The 14,514-nt window shown below is 35.7% G+C and overlaps 1 protein-coding gene across 2 annotated transcripts in view; it reads right to left on the bottom strand.

Annotated features, from left to right (window-relative positions):
- LOC119067689 (homeobox protein OTX2-like) overlaps positions 1-14,514 on the bottom strand; it is a 34,053-nt gene that overhangs the window by 18,453 nt on the left and 1,086 nt on the right. The gene's annotated exons all lie outside the window — the stretch shown is intronic.

The raw sequence follows: 14,514 nt of genomic DNA, 5'->3' as shown, positions 1-14,514 counted from the left end.
TATCAAACTCAAAAGATCTGTTTCAGTTCCTTCTTTAAGTTGCTTTAAGCTTACAGAAAGTTTTGGACATCTGCTAAGTACAAACACGACAAAAATAGGCGATGGATGATATCTCGCCATTGTTCTGACATATAGTAAAATTTATGTTAGGACAAGTGAAGTAAAAGATAAAACAATGGACTCAATGGATTCAATGGACGATGACTCCATAACGTTACTGAAGATTTACTGAATTTTTTTTAGTGATTCTATATCATTTTAAGTCTGGCGTTTTAAGTCACCCCATTGGCATTCGGATCGCAGAGAAAACCCTTTTCCGGAAAAAGTTTCTTCGTCGATGAATACCAAATGATACCAAATGAAAACTAAAATTCTTTCCTCCTCGAGAACTTGCAAGGTATTAGTTGTACAGCTTTGGTATTGCAGGAACGATTATAGAGTTCGTTGCCAAATGAATTTCTAGTTTAATGGGGTTGAAATTGACAAGGAATGTTTACATTTCATAGCTTTTGTGGGAACTATATCCCTGAGTTCAAATGAGGAAACGTTGCGAAATAGGTTTGAATCAACCATCCGTACAATTCTAGGAGTTTTGACCATTTTTTCAGTTCCATTTTCTTAACATTTGGGAATATTGAGAGGTAGTAGGATGATACAATTCATCACTCTGAGTACTCCCCAATCTTTCTAGTTCTAGAATTTTAGGGTTTTTAATGGAACTTCCAGAGCTTTTTTGGTTCCTTTACGGATATTTGGGATTACTTAGATGGTAGTAGTTTGGTTCCCACACAGCAGTGAGCAGCACCAATGTGAGATTCTTCGAATGCAGAAGTTTATATGAAGAATAAAAGAATCAAACAAAACTTGCGAAACTACCGATACAATATCAGCTAACAATGTAACGCGCATGTTCTTCTATGTACTTCCAAAAATTTGATTTCATTTTAAGTGACGCAATCTGCCCTTGAACGGAATTGAGTTACAAACAATTTTTTTTTTTTTTTTATCGATGGAGAACCTAATTATAAGACTCTTTGTCTCGTATCATATGCCAAAAAAAGTTAAAACTTTTTTTATAAATCATTTTGAAAGTCACTAAAAACACGAAAATTCGAATCGAAATACAGTATGTCATCAAAAAATTTTGTATTTCGATTCGAATTTTCGTGTTTTCAGTGACTTTCAAAATGATTTATAAAAAAAGTTTTAACTTTTTTTGGCATATGATACGAGACAAAGTGTCTTATAATTAGGTTCTCCATCGATAAAAAAAAAAATTGTTTGTAACTCAATTGCGACGCAATGTTTCCATTTTTAGCCCCGTACGAAGTACGAAGGGGCTTATAGGATTACGATGCCGTGTGTAATTGATGGAATTCGAAGCAGACGGTAAGGGCAAAGTGTTTGCCTATGTTCATAGATAACGAATCCGCAATAAAAATTTTGTCTGTCCGTCTGTCCGTCTGTCCTTCTGTCCGTCTGTCCGTCTGTCACGTCGATATCTTGAGTAAATCAAATCCGATTTCAAAAAAAATTTTTTTCCCTGAAAGGTAGTTGAAATAGTGAGGCTAAGTTCGAAGATGGGCGATTTTGGGTCGACCCCTCCAGAGCTGGGGCCCCATAAGTGCTTTAACGTTTTCCAAAGATTTCTCTGGCCATTTAAAGGCTACACTTGTAAGTGATACATCAAATGAAAGGTATGTACAATACCTATCCACAAAAAAAAAGTTTATGGAAATTGGATGACCGACTCGTGAGTTAGACCCCTTGGTGTGAACTAGGTACAGGGCGGCAATCCGTTTTTGCTTGTAGGTTAGTCAAATTTGAACGGATTTAGATAGATTTTGATTTATTAGATAGGTATTGACCGTACCAATCAGGGGAAAAAAAGTTTATGAAATTCGGTTTACCGGAGCGTGAGCTAGGTCTCTTGGAGTGAGCTTATATGTGGCTACTCGGCCGTACAGTGAAGGTGGTGTTTTTTGTTAATATCTCGAGTAAAATTTAACCGAATTTCATGAATTTTTGTTTGTTTGAAAGGTACTAACGAATGTAAAGCAGCCGTTGTACTGTCCACCTCCTAACAAAATGGCCGTCGGCCGCCATTTTGGATTTTTGTAAAATCAATATAAATAGGTGAAAATGATAATTCCAAAATCACTGATCAGTGGGAAGTGTAGTTTGTGTTACTTTTGAAAGGAACGTCGTACGGGGCTTCGTAATTGCGCTATGCGCAATTTTTAAGACGTACACATTGCACTAGGTCCCACCTGTTGGGCGGGTCGGGTCCCTTGACTGATAATTTTTCCAAAATAATTAACCAATTATATTACACTATTATAAATATCTTAATTTATTTTAACTGATTTTTTCATCTCATATCAGATTAATCGTCTACAACGTGACAAAGAAGCGCATCCGATAAAGACACAATGAAATTCTATTGTGTTTTAAAGCCTTTTTCAGTGATCACATTTTCATTGAAAGAACGTTCGTGCCTATTTTTCAAATATACGTTGGCTCTCATCGCAATTTTACGAGTGTAAAAATCTTACCAAATCAAAATGACATTTGACACCGCCAAAATTAACTGCTTTTTTTTTTTCTATTACTCTGCTTGATACTTTGCCGCAAACTGCTCGCTCGTCCGAGCTGTCTAATATTGCAATACGATACCGCAACTCGTGTGAATTACGACCCTCGCTTCGCTCGGGCCGCAAACTTCACACTCGTCAGAGTTGTCTAATATTAGGTTTGGTCTAATCGCAAACTTCTCGCTTGTCCGAGCTGTCTAATATTGCAATACAATACCGAAACTCGTGTGAATTACGACCCTCGCTTCGCTCGGGCCGCAAACTTCACACTCGTGAGTTGTCTAATATTAGGTTTGGTCTAATCGCAAACTGCTCGCTCGTCCGAGCTGCCTAATATTGCAATATGATACCGCAACTCGTGTGAATTACGACCCTCGCTTCACTCGGGCCGTAAGCTTCACACTGTCGAAGTTGCCTAATGTTAGAATTGCTTGACTTTTGTAATACTATATACTCACTGTATAGATATATGCTGCTTGTTAATTATCAAATATAAAAATCAACTATCAATTATCAAATACCAATAATCGAATATCAATGATATTGTTCATTTATTACATTGCATTTCTATTTTTTGGGGTAACTTCCGAAGCGTTGATAGCTTGTCGTCGAACTTAACCTTCCAAATGTCAAATGTATAATTTTAGGAACCAAAAATTTTCACTATTTTCTGCCAGTCAAGGGAATAAGACATTAAATTATCAATTGTCAACAGAGTAAAATCCTGTTTTTCTGGAATAGTTTCCAGATACTTAGGCCCACATGACCTATCTTCCAACTATCTTTGTGTGGTTACAAACATTTCAGTGAAGGGAATTATCAATTACCAATAATTATCAATTATCAATTATAAGCAGCGTAAAATGAATTTTTCTGGAATAGCTTTCAGATCCTTAGGCCCGACATGGACCATCTTTGAATTCCATTCCTCGTCGATTAAAACAAATTTTATTAAAATCGGTTAAGAATGACTCAAGTCATCTCAAGTCGTGACAAATAGATTACAAACAATTACGTTTCTCATAACATTTCATAAAATGTCACAACACATTAAATTATCAATATTAATTTTCAATTAACATGTATTATCAACAGAGTAAAATCCTGTTTTTCTGGAATAGTTTCCAGAACCTTATCCCGACGTGGCCCATCTTTGAAATTAACCTCAGGAATCCCATTCCTCGTCGATTAAAAAAAAATCATAAAAATCAGTTATGAATTAATCAAGTTATCGTGATTACAAAAAAAATAGGCTACAAACAATTACGTTTTCCTTCACATTTCATACATTGTTAAGTTACAAACATTTTATGGTATTTTCTGGCGTAAGACCCTTGACTTTCAGCCAAGGGAACAATATTATTATTACCAATTATCAGTTATTACAGTTACATTTTATATAATAATATCACCACAACACATTAAATTATCAAAATATCAATTATCAGCACTGTATTATCAATTACAATTATCAACAATTAAAATTATCAATAAAATCATGTTTTTCTGGAATAGTTTCCAGAACCTTATCCCGACATGGCTCATCTTCGAACTTAACCTCAGGAATTTCATTCCTCGTCGATTAAAAAAAAATCATCAAAATCGGTTAAGAATTACTCAAGTTATCGTCGTGACAAAAAAAAAATATTTCAAACATTTAAAGTTTTGATAATTTTTCATAAACTGTATGATTACTAACATTTTAGGGTATTTTCTGGCATAAGACCCTTGACTTTCAGTCAAGGGAATAAGAATTTTACGACGTTTACGGGCGCAATAGGCTTACGGTAAGAGTAGGGCGACGGACGAAGTAGGGTCACGTGCGCAATAGATGTACGGGTTTGTACGGGGCTCAGTCGCAGCAAACGCTCCGACTGTTCTGACGGCTCGTTTTCAGTGATTTCGACTAACTGATAAATGGACACCGTTTTTATGAGTCCTTATTTTAATTGAATGTGCATCATCTAACACTCCAGGGGATACAAGTTCTATTTAATTTCGATCTATAATTTTTTGCTGACGATTCTGCATGTCCTAAACATTTTTGCTAATGCAATTTTTCTTTGTCGCTACCACAAACAGATTAAGGCGTCTCGTGACCTTTGGCACGATATAATGAAAAATCCATTCAATATACGTTCGTTCATAAAATCGACAGTATCAATAGCAATATCACCTTCTAACATATTACACTTTATGTTCACATTTTATATTAGCTCGGTTGTATAAACGTGCATTCACATGTAACCATAAAAAGAACTCATATATACCTATATTGGCGAACAAGCGCACTCGATTACTTCCAGATTTTGAGTTTTCTTTATTTCGAAATTTTTCACCACATGTGGCAAAAATATATTGAAATTTTCATGGCTTTTCATGCAATGTACCATCAGGTTGATTATATTGGGTGTTTTCGTTGATGACTTTATGAGTACACATTTCAAGTGGCCTCGAAAGTAAATAAATAAGATTTTTGTTTAATTTTCGGTTTATTGATGTTTAATAAAAAAAACCGAAACCATTATTGAAATCTCTTGAAAACTTTATTAATTTCACGTTAGTATGGCCATGATGATCAATATATAAGTATATGATCGCCTGTTGTGTGTGTGGCTTAGAAAAAAGTTGTAATTAGGTTCCTTGCAGACGTGTTTTTAAAGAGTGATGGCTCTTAGACACAAAACAGATATGTGGCGCAATGGAAACACGAAAGAATTCAACAAAAAAAATCAGTAATAGGTATTACGCTATACCATATACAACCGTTGAAAGTACATCAAACAATTTATTTCTGAATGAATAATATGTCCATTGAGTAGGTAACAATCACTCATTCATTCAATTCTTTTTTAGTCATTCTTACCATTGAATTCCATGGACAGCATGCCTTAAAAGTCAAATATTAATCCCCACAAATTGCCCTAAACAAATTTAGTCGTTCTACGTAAACTAATAACATTTTCGAATTGACTTTACCGTAAAAAAAAAACAAAAACGGAAAACGGGGGCCATAAAATTTTATGATATGCAACGCATTTAAACCTTCTCATCCTCAGCTATATCCTGATACTCATTACTGGTATACAACAATTTTTGAAATGATTTGTTTTGCACCTGTTTACAATTGCGGTTGGCTTGTTGTTGTTGCCTTATCTTTTCTATGTAAAGGGGAAACACCGACGAGCTAGACGTCAAGTCGCCTTTTCGTCTTTATTGATAAAGTAAAGTCAAAATATTTCGGAAGTGGATTATATACGCAGCCCATTTTGCAAAGCATTGTACATGTATTGTGGTCAAGCAGCTGTAGATATTTCCTAAAAATCTTTTATGGCTATTGGAGAAGTTCGCAACGGTAAAAATTACTGTTTCACTTTCAGTAAATCTACACTTGAGTTTAGCCCGAAGAGATGAGAGCCAGTCATCTGGTGAAAGCGCCTGCGGAGTGAGTTTTGAACCTTGCTCCAAGAATAATTCTACGACGTAGTTGACTACCAAAGTGGTAGTTGACTATTGAAGTGGTATCGTTTTTTAGACGATACTATCGTCCAAAAAATTTTCATCCAGGACGATAATATCGTCTAAAATTATAAATTCTAAAATATTTTCAGGACGATATTATCGTTTTCTGGACGATATTATCGTTTTCTGGACGATATTATCGTTTAAAAAGACGATAATATCGTTTAAAAAAACGATAATATCGTTTTTAAACTACCTAAGTTGACTACCAAAGTGGTAGTTGACTACCAAAGTGGTAGTTGACTACCAAAGTGGTAGTTGACTACCAAAGTGTTAGTTGACTACCAAAGTGGTAGTTGACTACCAAAGTGTTAGTTGACTACCAAAGTGGTAGTTGACTACCAAAGTGTTAGTTGACTACCAAAGTGGTAGTTGACTACCAAAATGGTAGTTGACTACCAAAGTGGTAGTTGACTACCAAAGTGGTAGTTGACTACCAAAGTGGTAGTTGACTACCAAAGTGGTAGTTGACTACCAAAGTGGTAGTTGACTACCAAAGTGGTAGTTGACTACCAAAGTGGTAGTTGACTACCAAAGTGGTAGTTGACTACCAAAGTGGTAGTTGACTACCAAAGTGGTAGTTGACTACCAAAGTGGTAGTTGACTACCAAAGTGGTAGTTGACTACCAAAGTGGTAGTTGACTATTGAAGTGGTATCGTTTTTTAGAAGATACTATCGTCCAAAAAATTTTCATCCAGGACGATAATATCGTCTAAAATTATAAATTCTAAAATATTTTCAGGACGATATTATCGTTTTCTGGACGATATTATCGTTTAAAAAGACGATAATATCGTTTAAAAAAACGATAATATCGTTTTTAAACTACCTAAGTTGACTACCAAAGTGGTAGTTGACTACCCAAGTGGTAGTTGACTACCAAAGTGGTAGTTGACTACCAAAGTGTTAGTTGACTACCAAAGTGGTAGTTGACTACCAAAGTGTTAGTTGACTACCAAAGTGGTAGTTGACTACCAAAGTGGTAGTTGACTACCAAAGTGGTAGTTGACTACCAAAGTGGTAGTTGACTACCAAAGTGGTAGTTGACTACCAAAGTGGTAGTTGACTACCAAAGTGGTAGTTGACTACCAAAGTGGTAGTTGACTACCAAAGTGGTAGTTGACTACCAAAGTGGTAGTTGACTACCAAAGTGGTAGTTGACTATCAAAGTGGTAGTTGACTACCAAAGTGGTAGTTGACTACCAAACTAATACGGATGTTGTAGATATATCACAATCACAATCACATGTTTACTGTAGCAATTACCCTCTAAGAATGTGTTACTATTACTCCATTGTCTACTCTGTTTGATTAAGTATCTCAATGCGGCATTAAGGCCAGGAACGAATCAATAGAATAGCCATTTTCATAACATTGTCCGTAATAGATGTTAAAATTTTGGCAACCCGAGGCGAAAAATTCCAGTATTTTTTGTTATGAAATGTCAGCTTTTCCAGCGGGAAAATTCATTTCTATACGATTTATTGTGCGTGAAAGGAATTACATGAATTTTTCCATGACCAATGGGGAATGTGAAGTGTGTATGTTTTCAAGTAAATTCAGTAATTTCAGTTGTCCGATGCACAAAACGTTGTTCGTACCTCGACAGGAAGTGGATTTTTTCAGCACCAGTCCTAAGTTTTCCTCATAAGCGAAGCGATTTCGTCATTCAGCGTCATTTCCTGACTTAATACGAAAAATACTATTTTGTGCTTGAAGACTGAAATTCGACGGATTACGACACGCATTCTACGATCGAAAAGTTCAATTTTTCTGGACTTCTCAGAGAGAGGTATTTGAGCCAAGAAAGTACTTTCTCGGACGCTCTCTCCGGCCGAAAATGGATTTGCATATATATTTTTCCGGCCGCGAACAAGTGTGCATGCTTTGTTGTTGAAATGGCTGTAGATTGATTTCTATGTTAATGGTGTTGTGGTTTCGTCTCATTTTAGTTTTCAAGCACAAAAATCGTCGTTTGTGACTCGTGATGAAAGCTGAATTTTTCGGTACACGTCGTAAGCTTGTAACTCGTACTCGTAACAAAATGTACTATTATGTAGGATCGTCAGTTACGCAAGTGTGACTTTTACTTACTACTGCGGGTATATCCAAAGGGAAATCGATTGAAGCATGTATTCCGTTGCATTACTGAACATAATAGTTATTTGAGGGACTCTTTTAAAGACAGCCGACCGAAATCGGACGCAATTTTTCAGTCGCATTTTTTATATGTGCTCAGAAAGTTATTCGGCCCTAGAAGCCAAAACCACTTTCAAAACGAGCCATCAGAACAGTCGGAGCGTTTGCTGCGACTGAGCCCCGTACAAACCCGTATATCTATTGCGTACGTGACCCTAGTGCGTCTGTCACCCTACTTTGACCGTAAGCCTATTGCGCCGGTTAATGTAGTTAAAGTAAAATTATTATGTAATGTGTACATCTTACAAATTGCGCATAGCGCAATTACGAAGCCCCGTACGACGTTTCTTTCAAATGAAACAAAAATTTCAAATCGCCCTAAAATTTTATTTTTGAAGGGCCTAGTATCGGCCTCAGTCCGAGGACCCAAATTTAAAATTTTTTTCAACTACATTCTATTCGGCCTTTGATTACCTTCCAAATGAAACAAAAATTACGAAAAACTGATGAAATTTGCTCGAGTTATATGTAAAATACACATAGGGCCCTAGTAGTGGCCTTAGTCCAAGGACCCAAATTTAATTTTTTTTCAACAACATTCTATTCGGCCTTTGATTACCTTCCAAATGAAACAAAAATTGCGAAAAACAAATGAAATTTGCTCGAGTTATATGTAAAATACACATAGGGCCCTAGTATCGGCCTCAGTCCGAGGACCCAAATTTATTTTTTTTCAACAACATTCTATTCGGCATTCGATTACCTTCCAAATGAAACAAAAATTACGAAAAACGGAAGAAATTTGCTCGAGTTATATGTAAAATATACATAGGGCCCTAGTAGCATTTCACTTCTAAGGCCCTAACTCACGGTCCACTCACCCGATTTTAAAAAAACTTTTTTTTCCTGGATTGGTATTGACAATACCTATCATTTGCCGTGTCATTTACATTTCCATCGTTTATTTTGCCATAAATATCACCAAAAGACCTTAAATCACTTAGGTGGCCCTAACTCACGAAGGGCCGACCCGAATATGCCCATCTTCGAACTTAGCCTCACTATTTCGACTATCTTTCAGGGAAATTTTTGAAATCGGATTTGATTTACTCAAGATATCGACGTGACAGACGGACAGACGGACAGACGGACAGACAAAATTTTTATTGCAGATTCGTCATCTATGAACATAGGCAAACACTTTGCCCTTACCGTCTGCTTCGAATTCCATCAATTACACACGGCATCGTAATCCTATAAGCCCCTTTGTACTTCGTACGGGGCTAAAAATTCTTCGAAGCTTGTGTGGCTAGTGTGAGAAGATCAAAAACAGAAAACATGCAATTTTCTTACAGGGGGTGTCATTAAAAAGGTAATTTATGTCGGTTCAGGTAGAGTCTTACGGAAGTTTGGTAGCATCCACGATGAAATATGGGAAGTTTAAATGTTTGTATAACACATTCCTCTAGCTGCATTGACTACGAACCTCGATTTTCCCATAAATTTTTGATCAAATCATTTCATTACCGTAATAGATTCGCACTAAATGTCTAAGTTTAAGCCTTTAACCGCAAAATATATGACCATGTTATGATAGCATTATGCCCACTGTTACACAATTTCTGCGTCTATGGATAAACATTTGTACAACAAAAAGGATAGGATAGATTGAAAAACTACATCTGCAAATCCTTAGCTAACATGATTACAATTATTACATTGTGGCTGGGTGCAATGGCTGTAATAAAATGGGAATATTTTGTTGTTGTGAACGGTATTATATTAATTCAATGTCGCTAAAAAATGAACCGCGTCTAAAATCATGAATGGACACGGAACATAATTCTTTATAATTTTCTCTCTCTCTCTCTACTTTTTTTCGGTTTGTTTTGTTACGAAAAACTATTCCAAGTCAAGTCGTTCTCAGACACGCAAACAAATAATTAATTTTCATTTTTAAAAAAGATAAAAAAAGTGCTGAAATCTTGAGCTACCGATTATTTTGTTAAAGCTGAAAATAAATTCACCATTCAAGTGAAATTAATAATTTATGTAATTTCATAATTCTCAGTTTTCGTCTTTGCTATGTTCAGAAAACTTATTAGATTTATGTTTGTTGGGTTGTTGTTGGTGTGTTCTTTGATGGTGTGCATTTATTAAAATTAATGTTTATAAATTAGTGGACTTTAACTTTCATCAAAAAAAAAAACGAGAATCTTTTGCGTATTTACATTCGTGTTAAATTATATAATGTGCTCGTTGATGATTCTAGTTTATTATTATTATTTTTTGTAACATAATCAGATGTAAATCCTTTCAATATTTGATTTTTAATTGTCTGGATGGGTTTTTTTATTCGACTTATCATTTGTTATCCCATTGTTTAATTTGTGTGTGCTATCAATGGGATATCAATCGTATTAATCTGTTTCAGATTTATAGATATATATTCGATTCTTGATCATTTTTTCGACACTAATATTAACCGCCTTGTTTGGTTCCAAATTGGAGATGTCATTCCTTCTTTATTACTAGGTCGACGTTTTTATTTATGGCATTTTTTTGGCAACTTCATTACGAACACTTTGTCTTTATTTGGTTTTTGTTTAAAATGCCGACAATATTATTACTGTTGTTGAACAGACACTTTGTTAAGACAATCCGGCACTGTTTTATTGCATTTACACACCCTCCCACGTCATGTAAGAGTTCCTCTCAAACAGAGCCTAATATTTGGGAATTAATTCTCTAAATTCCCAAAATTCCCAAAAACTCCCTAAAATTCTCAAAAATTCCCAAAAATTCCCTAATTTCCCAAAAATTCCCTAAATTCCCAAAAATTCCCTAAAATTACTAAAAATTGCCAAAAATTCCCAAAAAACACAACAAATATTTCAGAACATATTGAATATAATATATTCAGTAAATTGAGCTTAAGCGGCATATCGCCAAAACTGGAGGTGATGGTGATAGGGGAACAAGTGGTCTCCGATTTTAAGGAGTGGTAGATTCGTCTTCAATTCTAGAGAATCGTATCTTTCATTTTTTTCGTACATTTTTTTAAATTTTCGGTTAAAGTGTTCAATGGTGAAAACATGTCAGAGGGTACCGAAAACCTTTTGCGGCTATAACTCAAAAATAATTATTTTAAGAGCAGTCTACACACCGACCTTCTATGAAAAACATTTTCGATGATAACTTCTTAATAGAATATTTTTTGAAAAAAGTGGTACCAAACGATGAGGCCACTTTTTTCAAAAATAATTCGAATAAAAAGTTATCATCAAAAATGTATTTCATAGGGGGTCGGAGTGTAGATTGCTCTTAAATTATTGTAGGGTTGTACTAATGTCGGCTTTGGAGAGACCTACAAGTAGAGTATACGCCCTGGCTGGTGCGAGTACATCGACAAGAATTATATCCTTCAGAGCATAATATTTGGGAACCAATTCTCAAACGTTCACTAAAATTCCAAAAAAAATCCATTTTTTTTTTGCTTGTTCATAGTTTTTAAAGGTTTTTGAACTTTTGCTGATCTTTTACGAGCATTTAATTATAAAAATACATAGAAAAGAAATTTTTGGGGAATTTTTGGGAATTAATTCCCAAAATTCCTAAAAATTCCCAAAATTCCCAAAAATTCCCAAAAATTCCCAAAAATTCCCTAAATTCCCAAAAATTCCCAAAAATTCCCTAAAATTCCCTAAAATTCCCTAAATTCCCAAAAATTCTCAAAAACGATTCCCAAATATTAGGCTCTGTACTCAAATATCCCAGATATCAAAGATGAAGCAGAACGACAAGTAAATTGTCTTCTGGAGACGACTTTGATCCTAAATCTGTAAAATCAGTTACCTTCTTTGTTTATATTATAGTATAGCGAAGTGTTTAATGCAGAATCTTTTACTTCATTAAGTTTTAACTTTCATTTTGTTAAGCAGAGCTCATCGCTAATATTTGTCTTAGTTGTCGATAACAGATTAAGTTACATTTTTAAGTCCAAGTTTTAGTTTAATGGCTGCAACTGTGTATCACATTTTTACTTTCTAACGCTGGAAAGCCTAAAAAAGCTCAAGAATTGTTGTTTCGTTTCACTAATAGATATTTACATAACTAGGGAAAAGTTGAAAAGTAGTTTTCGTGTGAATTTTGTTGATCCGAGGTCAATTAACACATGAAAACGAGTCTTTTCAACTTTTATCTTGAGTTGGGTAATGGATTTTACATGCTTTTGAAACCTAAGCCAAATTTCTTGTTTTCCCTATGTGTGTAATAGGCCACTTTCGACCCCAGGAAAACAAAAGCCTGTAAAAAAATATTCAGAACATTACCTGTGGCAGACAATCTAATTCCAGGTATTGTTCTGAATTTTTTTTATCGTTGACCAGTTGAACACTAGGGCGTATCGAATTTTGCAAATTTTAAGGACCGCGATAGCCTGTGTGCGGAAAACGTATATCATCGAACACTGTGTCCGGGCATGTGGTTGATGGATCCAATGGAGCCATGGAAGAAGTCCCCCCGGGCGACTTTAAGTTTCCGATGGTCATAATTCGGAAAGTTGATAGTATTTTTGAAAACAATGTTCTAGCGGAATGTAGAGCTTTGAAAACTCTACAAAACTACCGAAGAAACCGATGGTCCAAAAGGTGTCACTGCCAAGATTGCCTAACATCGAAAATGTGACCTTTTGGTTTTTGACTTATATTTCCTGAGAGACAAATGATTTTGTTTAGCCTGTGGTATGAGATGGTAGAGGAGGTCGAGCACTACCAGTACACTAGGCATGTCCCGATGAGTGGCCACGTCGCCCACGAAGCAAGTGCAGACACTGCAACCGGTACTGGTGAGTCGAGGACACCTTGGCCAGTAAGTATGCATAATACTCCACGACAGTAGCTGAACTTTTTCACAAAATATCTGTGATTTCGATGTGGCACACTTTGTACTACAAAATCTGAATAAATTGAATTTATGAGAAAAACGAGAAATAATCGATTTAATTAGTTATTTCACCCACGAATAGTAGTAAGAAGTCGATTTCGTTGCAAATACACAGATTATACATATTTTTCGATATATTTACGAAAAATTGAAGTTCGTAGTATAGTTTTTCAATTCATGTGCCACATCGAAATAACAAATATTTTGTGAAAGAGTTCAGCTACTGTCATGGAATATTATGCATACTTACTGGCCAAGGTGTCCTCGACTCACCAGTACCGGTTGCAGTGTCTGCACTTGCTTCGCGGGCGACGTGGCCACTCTTAAAAATTCCAATTAAAAAGGTTAAAAAAGTGATTTCAAGAGTATATCCGATCGGGACATGCCTAGTGTACTGGTAGTGCTCGACCTCCTCTACCATCTCATACCACAGGCTAAACAAAATCATTTGTCTCTCAGGAAATATAAGTCAAAAACCAAAAGGTCACATTTTCGATGTTAGGCAATCTTGGCAGTGACACCTTTTGGACCATCGGTTTCTTCGGTAGTTTTGTAGAGTTTTCAAAGCTCTACATTCCGCTAGAACATTGTTTTCAAAAATACTATCAACTTTCCGAATTATGACCTTCGGAAACTTAAAGTCGCCCGGGGGGACTTCTTCCATGGCTCCATTGGATCCATCAACCACATGCCCGGACACAGTGTTCGATGATATACGTTTTCCGCACACAGGCTATCGCGGTCCTTAAAATTTGCAAAATTCGATACGCCCTATTGAACACAATGGCATATCAGAAACGAGTTCTGCGGAAAAGACTTTTCTTTCACATTTCGTCTATCCGTGTGTTAGAAACTCCTTTTCGGGACACTTTGAAGTATATTTTTATTTCAGACTGGATACATGGATAAGAATGTAAGTCCCTATTCTCGGAATGAATTCATCTACAACCTTAAATATTTACCAGGCAAAAAATTGACGTTGACTGAACGTTATGACCAGTAAGCTCATTGTCCATGTTTTTACATTCCATACATTACGAACGATGAATAGAAAAGAATTTAAAATGATGGTAAATAACAAAAAAAAACCCACGAAGCAACTCCTCGAAGTCCCAACCAAAAGATCAATAACAAGGAATCCAATGATGAGAACCGATTGGAAGTGCACTCAATATAATTGGAAACACAGTCACCTAAAAGCATCACAACTAAATTATCTAGATGAAATGGATCACCCTCCTTGAAGTGCGTCGCACATGCAATCTACTCTTGATATAGTTATTTCGTTCCCCTCTGTTAAATAATGAACCGCGA

This window comes from Bradysia coprophila, assembly GCF_014529535.1.
Source record: "Bradysia coprophila strain Holo2 chromosome X unlocalized genomic scaffold, BU_Bcop_v1 contig_128, whole genome shotgun sequence".
In the NCBI taxonomy this organism is placed as follows: domain Eukaryota; kingdom Metazoa; phylum Arthropoda; class Insecta; order Diptera; family Sciaridae; genus Bradysia; species Bradysia coprophila.
This window is presented reverse-complemented; position numbering and strand designations above follow the sequence as displayed.